This window comes from Oncorhynchus keta, unplaced genomic scaffold (assembly GCF_023373465.1).
Source record: "Oncorhynchus keta strain PuntledgeMale-10-30-2019 unplaced genomic scaffold, Oket_V2 Un_contig_2152_pilon_pilon, whole genome shotgun sequence".
Classification (NCBI taxonomy): domain Eukaryota; kingdom Metazoa; phylum Chordata; class Actinopteri; order Salmoniformes; family Salmonidae; genus Oncorhynchus; species Oncorhynchus keta.
This window is the reverse complement of record NW_026282491.1, coordinates 259,534-267,905: the sequence shown is the minus strand read 5'-3', so window position 1 is coordinate 267,905 and position 8,372 is coordinate 259,534. Positions and strand designations below refer to the sequence as shown.

The 8,372-nt window shown below is 45.2% G+C and overlaps 1 long non-coding RNA gene across 1 annotated transcript; it reads left to right on the top strand.

Moving 5' to 3' along the window:
* The first annotated feature begins 1,625 nt into the window (after positions 1–1,625).
* LOC127921144 (uncharacterized) lies at positions 1,626–7,823 on the top strand. Its single transcript, XR_008108296.1, has 3 exons — positions 1,626–1,704; positions 5,448–5,501; positions 7,754–7,823. It is a non-coding gene; the product is annotated as an uncharacterized LOC127921144 (long non-coding RNA).
* Positions 7,824–8,372: the final 549 nt, after the last annotated feature.

Below are 8,372 nucleotides of genomic sequence, written 5' to 3'. Positions count from 1 at the left end.
GTATTGAACCCTGACTTGTTCACAGGCCCTTAATGGCCACATGTAGCCTACTATTAATTCTCTATCTGGTACAGCCAGAAGAGGACTGGCCCACCGCTCAGAGCCTGGTTCCTCTGGTCTACCCAGTACAGCCAGAAGAGGACTGGCCCACCCCTCAGAGCCTGGTTCCTCTGGGCTACCCAGTACAGCCAGAAGAGGACTGGCCCACCGCTCAGAGCCTGGTTCCTCTGGTCTACCCAGTACAGCCAGAAGAGGACTGGCCCACCCCTCAGAGCCTGGTTCCTCTGGTCTACCCAGTACAGCCAGAAGAGGACTGGCCCACCCCTCAGAGCCTGGTTCCTCTGGGCTACCCAGTACAGCCAGAAGAGGACTGGCCACCCCTCATAGCCTTGTTCCTCTCTAGTTTCTTCCTAGGTTCCTGCCTTTCTAGGGAGGTTTTTCCTAGCCACTGTGCTTCTACAGCTGCATTGCTCGCTGTTTGGGGTTTTTAGTCTGGATTTCTGTACAGCACTTTGTGACATCAGCTGATTTAAGAAGGGCTTTATGAATAAATGTGATTGATCCCTCACTTTTGTATTCGTTGTTTGTTTTCAGCTGGGTTTAAACAACAAAAATATATATATATATTTCACCTTTATTTAACCAGGTAGGCAAGTTGAGAACAAGTTCTCATTTACAATTGCGACCTGGCCAAGATAAAGCAAAGCAGTTCGACAGATACAACGACACAGAGTTACACATGGAGTAAAACAAGCATACAGTCAATAATACAGTATAAACAAGTCTATATACGATGTGAGCAAATGAGGTGAGATAAGGGAGGTAAAGGCAAAAAGGCCATGTTGGCAAAGTAAATACAATATAGCAAGTAAAACACTGGAATGGTAGATTTGCAGTGGAAGAATGTGCAAAGTAAAAATAAAAATAATGGGGTGCAAAGGAGCAAAATAAATAAATAAATAAAATAAATACAGTAGGGAAAGAGGTAGTTGTTTGGGCTAAATTATAGGTGGGTTATGTACAGGTGCAGTAATCTGTGAGCTGCTCTGACAGTTGGTGCTTAAAGCTAGTGAGGGAGATAAGTGTTTCCAGTTTCAGAGATTTTTGTAGTTCGTTCCAGTCATTGGCAGCAGAAAACTGTAAGGAGAGGCGGCCAAAGAAAGAATTGGTTTTGGAGATATACCTACTGGAGCGCGTGCTACAGGTGGGTGATGCTACGGTGACCAGCGATCTGAGATAAAGGGGGACTTTTCCTGGCAGGGTCTCGTAGATGACATGGAGCCAGTGGGTTTGGCGACGAGTATGAAGCGAGGGCCAGCCAACATCATAACACTGAGGGTGTGGTTAAGGTAGTCTAAGAGTCACTTTTTGATTTTGGTTAGTCGTTTTGCAAGTCAACTTTTTGAAAGGTGATTGACGCTCGTGGCAGTTGAAAAACGAGTCCAGCAAGTTATAAAAATTCCAAGTCTCATTTTCCGTCATCGTACAAAACCCCTCTGCCCAGGTGTCGATCATCTTTAGTTCTCAGAAAGCTATTTGTGTTAGAGCCACACTGGTTGGTCAAGTCTCATTTTCTGTCATTGTACAAAACCCCTCTGCCCAGGATCATCTTCAGTTCTCAGAAAGAGAGGAGTTATTTGTGCATACTTTCTCATCTGAGTAGTCTACAGGTCCTAGCCGACACAACGTCTCTGATATTCTCAGGTAAGAAGCAGCTTCGGTGAATTTGATTGTCATGATTGCTTGTTCAAATTGTATATACAGTGGGGCAAAAAAAATATTTATGTGATGTGATTTTCTGGATTTTTTTCTCATTTTGTCTGCCATAGTTGAAGTGTACCAATGATGAAAATTACAGGCCTCTCCCATCTTTTTAAGTGGGAGAACTTGCACAATTGGTGGCTGACTAAATACTGTTTTGCCCCACTGTACATTTTTCTTCCTATTTCAAGACATTAGTAGTCTTAGACCTAACTATGCAATTGAAAGCTCCATCTGTACCTGTTCTCTTCTCTGAATGTCCTTACTATGGTGGACACAGAAAATCGGCTCAAATTGGGTTGAACTCTAAGTCCTGCTTCCCTCATTGTCAGTCCATGGTCTTTAACTGTTGCTCGAATTTCACCAGATATTTCCACTCTTTGTCTTCCTCTTTCTTGCCCTCCTCCTCCTCTTCCTCCTCGCCCACTTCGCATACGCACTCGTCCTCGTCCTCTCACATTGTTTCTTCTATCCATTCTCAGACTTTCTCCTTCCCAACTTCAACAACCTGTTTGCTCTCTGAACTGGCTTATATTGGTTGTGTCGCATAATTTGAAACAGGTTAAATCAATGTTGAGTGGTTGTGTTCAATCAATGACATGTGTTCTCTATTTGTATTTGATTGTTGCCACTTGTGTTTACCAGTATGGATGACATGTGCATTAGAGTGCAAAATGTGTTTTTTGAGAATGAGAATGTGTTTAGAGTTTTGCTGAAAAGTCTAAGTGAGATATGCAAATTGTGTTTTACCATGTGAATTGGTATTGACAACAGACTGCATAATTAGCTAAATGAGTCCAGGCAACTGAGAACTTTGTAAAACTTTATAATTACCACACTGAATCAATGACTAAGATAACTACCACACTGAATCAATGACTGTAAGATAACTACCACACTGAATCAATGACTTTAAGATAACTACCACACTGAATCAATGACATTAAGATAACTACCACACTGAATCAATGACTTTAAGATAACTACCACACTGAATCAATGACTTTAAGATAACTACCACACTGAATCAATGACTTTAAGACAATTACCACACTGAATCAATGACTTTAAGATAACTACCACACTGAATCAATGACTTTAAGACAATTACCACACTGAATCAATGACTGTAAGATAACTACCACACTGAATCAATGACTTTAAGACAATTACCACACTGAATCAATGACTTTAAGACAATTACCACACTGAATCAATGACTTTAAGATAATTACCACACTGAATCAATGACTGTAAGATAATTACCACACTGAATCAATGACTTTAAGACAATTACCACACTGAATAAATGACTAAGATAACTACCACACTGAATCAATGACTAAGATAACTACCACACTGAATCAATGACTTTAAGATAACTACCACACTGAATCAATGACTTTAAGACAATTACCACACTGAATAAATGACTAAGATAACTACCACACTGAATCAATGACTTTAAGATAACTACCACACTGAATCAATGACTTTAAGACAATTACCACACTGAATAAATGACTAAGATAACTACCACACTGAATCAATGACTAAGATAACTACCACACTGAATCAATGACTTTAAGATAACTACCACACTGAATCAATGACTGTAAGATAATTACCACACTGAATCAATGACTTTAAGACAATTACCACACTGAATAAATTACTAAGATAACTACCACACTGAATCAATGACTTTAAGATAACTACCACACTGAATCAATGACTTTAAGATAACTACCACACTGAATCAATGACTGTAAGATAATTACCACACTGAATCAATGACTTTAAGACAATTACCACACTGAATAAATTACTAAGATAACTACCACACTGAATCAATGACTTTAAGATAACTACCACACTGAATCAATGACTTTAAGATAATTACCACACTGAATCGGTGAGTTTTGAGGCTGGTTAGGATTTACACCTTTAAAGGCCTTCTCTACACCTTCAGAGGATGGGGTCGTCCTTCACAAGCTGACAATAACTGTTGGCTAGTCTGGTAATTACAAGGCTAGAAAGGGGGCTAACTTTTGTTGAAGGAATTGTGTGAACTTTTGCACTAGAGAGGGCCACCGTTGTTTTGGTCAAAGTAACTACCTTTTGGGAACGTCCAGTCAGTCTTTGATAGTTAGATAATTTTGTAAAAAAATAAATACTTGATTACTGGTAACCTTAGCAACACATATTTTTTCTTCTGGGCTCCTGAGTGACGCGGTGGTCTAAGGCACTACGTCTCAGTGCTTGAGGCGTCACTACAGACAACCGGTTCGAATCCAGGCTGGATCACATTCGGCCCGTGATTGGGAGTCCCATAGGGCGGCTAACAATTGGCCCATCGTCGTCTGGGTTTGGCCGGTGTAGGCTGTCATTGTAAATAAAAAAATATTCTTAACTGACTTGCCTGGTTAAATAAAAGTTACATTAAAATAAACTGTATATAGGGAACAGGGTGCCGAAGTAGTGCACTATACTGTATATAGGGAATCGGGTGCCTAAGTAGTGTACTATACTTATATATATATATATATAAAATATAAAATATATATAAAATATATATATATAATAATGATAATAATGATCAAAATAATAATAATAATGATACAAATAATAATGATAATAATAATGATAATAATAATAATGATGATAACTGTAGCTCAGTTGGTAGAGCATGGCGCTTGTAACGCCAGGGTAGTGGGTTCGATTCCCGGGACCACCCATACGTAGAATGTATGCACACATGACTGTAAGTCGCTTTGGATAAAAGCGTCTGGCATATATATATGAAAATGATAATAATAATAATGCAATAATAATATGATGATGATAATAATAATGATAATAATAATAATGATAATAATAATGATGATAATAATAATGATAATAATAATGATAATAATAATAATATAATAATAATAATAATAATAATAATGATAATAATAATAATGATAATAATAATAATGATAATAATAATAATAATAATAATAATAATAATAATAATAATAATAATAATAATAATAATGATAATAATAATAATAATAATAATAATAATAATAATAATAATAATAATAATAATAATAATGATAATAATAATAATAATAATAATAATAATGATAATAATAATAATGATAATAATAATAATAATAATAATAATAATAATGATAATAATAATGATAATAATAATAATGATAATAATGATAATATAATAATAATAATAATGATAATGATGATAATAATAATAATAATAATAATAATAATGATAATAATAATAATGATAATAATAACAATGATAATAATATTAATAATAAATATAATAATGATAATAATGATCAGAATAACTAATAACTAATAACTAATACAGTAATCTACAGTGAAAGCAGAGCAGAGGGCTGAAGACATTAGAAGCAGGCTGATAAGACATCTACTGCTAAACACAGAGGGGATACTGTTAATACAACTGAAGGTATTATGGGACTGCTGTTTGAAAATCAATGAACATCATATGATTTTGTAATATGGACTAATATCTAATTAATGTTGGTCAATGAACATCATATGATTTTGTAATATGGACTAATATCTAATTAATGTTGGTCAATGACATCATCCTTCACAGAAGATCTAACGGGGTTCATGTATGATTGATGTTGTGTGGTTTACCTCTACAGAGACCTAAAAGGACATGGATATGAAGCCTCTGATGATTCTCCTCCTGCTAGCAGGTAATACACTGTGTTTGTGTTTGTGTTCCTTAGTGGTTAACCTTTCATTAGGACAAAAATGTTATATATCTCATGAGGGGATGCACAGCCACATTTCATACCCCGTTGTTGCAGTACACTTCCTGTACAGCAGGAAATGCAAACTTGTTGTGTATTGAAGGGTTTAAAAATACTTCTCACGTTTGTAAATTTCCAGCAGCTCTCACCACCACCGCCCCTGCACCAGTTGGTACCACCACCACCCCTGCAGCAGCTCTCAACACCACCACACCTGCAGCAGCTGTCAGCAGCTGGTACCACTAATCCAGCTGTCACTACCACTGCCCTGCAGTAGCTGGTACCACCACCCGTCCTGCAGCAGCTGTCACCACTAAAGCCCCTGCAGCAGCTGTCACCACCACTGTGCCTGCAGCTAGCTGGTACCACCACAGCTGTCCTGGTACCACCAAGTCCTGCAGCAGCTGTCACCACTAAAGCCCCTGAAGCAGCTGTCACTACCACTGCGCCTGCAGCCACCACCCGTCCTGCAGCAGCTGTCACCACTGCAGTAGCTGTCACCACCACCCGTCCTGCAGCAGCTGTCCCCACCACTGTGCCTGCAGAAGCTGGTACCACCACCCGTCCTGCAGCAGCTGTCACCACTAAAGCCCCTGCAGCAGCTGTCACCACCACTGCGCCTGCAGTAGCTGGTACCACCACCCGTCCTGCAGCAGCTGTCACCACCACTGCGCCTGCAGTCACCACCACCACCGCAGCTGCCCCTGCAGCAGCTGTCACCACCACCCCCTGCAGCAGCTCTCACCACCACCGCACCTGCCAGCTGTCACTACCACTGCGCCTGCAGCTGGTACCACCACCCGTCCTGCAGCAGCTGTCCCACCACTGCAGGTAGCTGTCACCACCACAGCTGGTACCACCAGCCCCCACCACCGCCCCTGCAGCTGTCACCACTACCCGCCTGCAGCAGCTGTTACCAACACCGCTCCTTCAGCAGCTGGTACCCACCAGTCCTGCAGCAGATGCCACCACCACCCTGCCAGCTGGTTGCAACACCTCCCAGCAGCTGGTACCACCACCGCCCCTTCAGCAGCTGTCACCACCACCGCCCCTGCAGCAGCTGGTACCACCACCGCCCCTGCAGCAGCTGGTACCACCACCAGTCCTGCAGCAGCTGTCACCACAACCGCCCCTGCAGCAGCTGGTTGCAACACCTCCCCTGCAGCAGCTGGTACCACCACCGCCCCTTCAGCAGCTGTCACCACCACCGCCCTGCAGCAGCTGGTACCACCACCGCTCCTTCAGCAGCTGGTACAACCACCAGTCCTGCAGCAGATGCCACCACTACCGCCCCTGCAGCAGCTGGTTGCAACACCTCCCCTGCAGCAGCTGGTACCACCACCGCCCCTGCAGCAGCTGGTACCACCACCGCCCCTGCAGCAGCTGGTACCACCACCAGTCCTGCAGCAGCTGTCACCACCACCGCCCCTGCAGCAGCTGGTACCACCACCAGTCCTGCAGCAGCTGGTACCACCACCAGTCCTGCAGCAGCTGTCACCACCACTGCCCCAGCAGCAGCTGGTACCACCACCGCCCCTGCAGCAGCTGGTACCACCACCAGTCCTGCAGCACCTGTCACCACCACCCCCCTGCAGCAGCTGTCACCACCACCCGTCCTGCAGCAGCTGTCACCACCACCCGTCCTGCAGCAGCTGTCACCACCACCCGTCCTACAGCAGCTGTCACCACCACCCCCCCATCAGCAGCTGTCACCACCACCGCCCTTGCACCAGCTGGTACCACCACCAGTTCCTGCAGCAGCTGTCACCACCACCCGTCCTGCAGCAGCTGTCACCACCACCGCACCTGCAGCAGCTGTCACTACCACCGCACCTGCAGCAGCTGTCACTACCACCGCACCTGCAGCAGCTGTCACTACCACCGCACCTGCAGCAGCTGTCACTACCACCGCACCTGCAGTAGCTGGTACCACCACCGCCCTGCAGCAGCTGTCACCACCACTGCGCCTGCAGTAGCTGGTACCACCACCCGTCCTGCAGCAGCTGTCACCACCACCGCACCTGCAGCAGCTGTCACTACCACTACCACCCCTGCAGCAGCTCTCACCACCACCGCACCTGCAGCAGCTGTCACTACCACCGCGCCTGCAGCAGCTGTCACCACCACCCGTCCTGCAGCAGCTGTCACCACCACTGCGCCTGCAGCAGCTGGTACCACCACCCGTCCTGCAGCAGCTGTCACCACCACCGCCCCTGCAGCAGCTGTCACCACCACCGCCCCTGCAGCAGCTGGGACCACCACCGCCCCTGCAGCAGCTGGTACCACCAGATCCCCTGCAGCAGCTGTAACCACCACCGCCCCTGCAGCAGCTGTCACCACTACCCGTCCTGCAGCAGCTGTTACCAACACCGCTCCTTCAGCAGCTGGTACAACCACCAGTCCTGCAGCAGATGCCACCACTACCGCCCCTGCAGCAGCTGGTTGCAACACCTCCCCTGCAGCAGCTGGTACCACCACCGCCCCTGCAGCAGCTGGTACAACCACCAGTCCTGCAGCAGATGCCACCACTACCGCCCCTGCAGCAGCTGGTTGCAACACCTCCCCTGCAGCAGCTGGTACCACCACCGCCCCTTCAGCAGCTGTCACCACCACCGCCCCTGCAGCAGCTGGTACCACCACCGCCCCTGCAGCAGCTGGTACCACCACCAGTCCTGCAGCAGCTGTCACCACAACCGCCCCTGCAGCAGCTGGTACCACCACCAGTCCTGCAGCAGCTGGTACCACCACCAGTCCTGCAGCAGCTGTCACCACCACTGCCCCTGCAGCAGCTGGTACCACCCCCGCCCCTGCAGC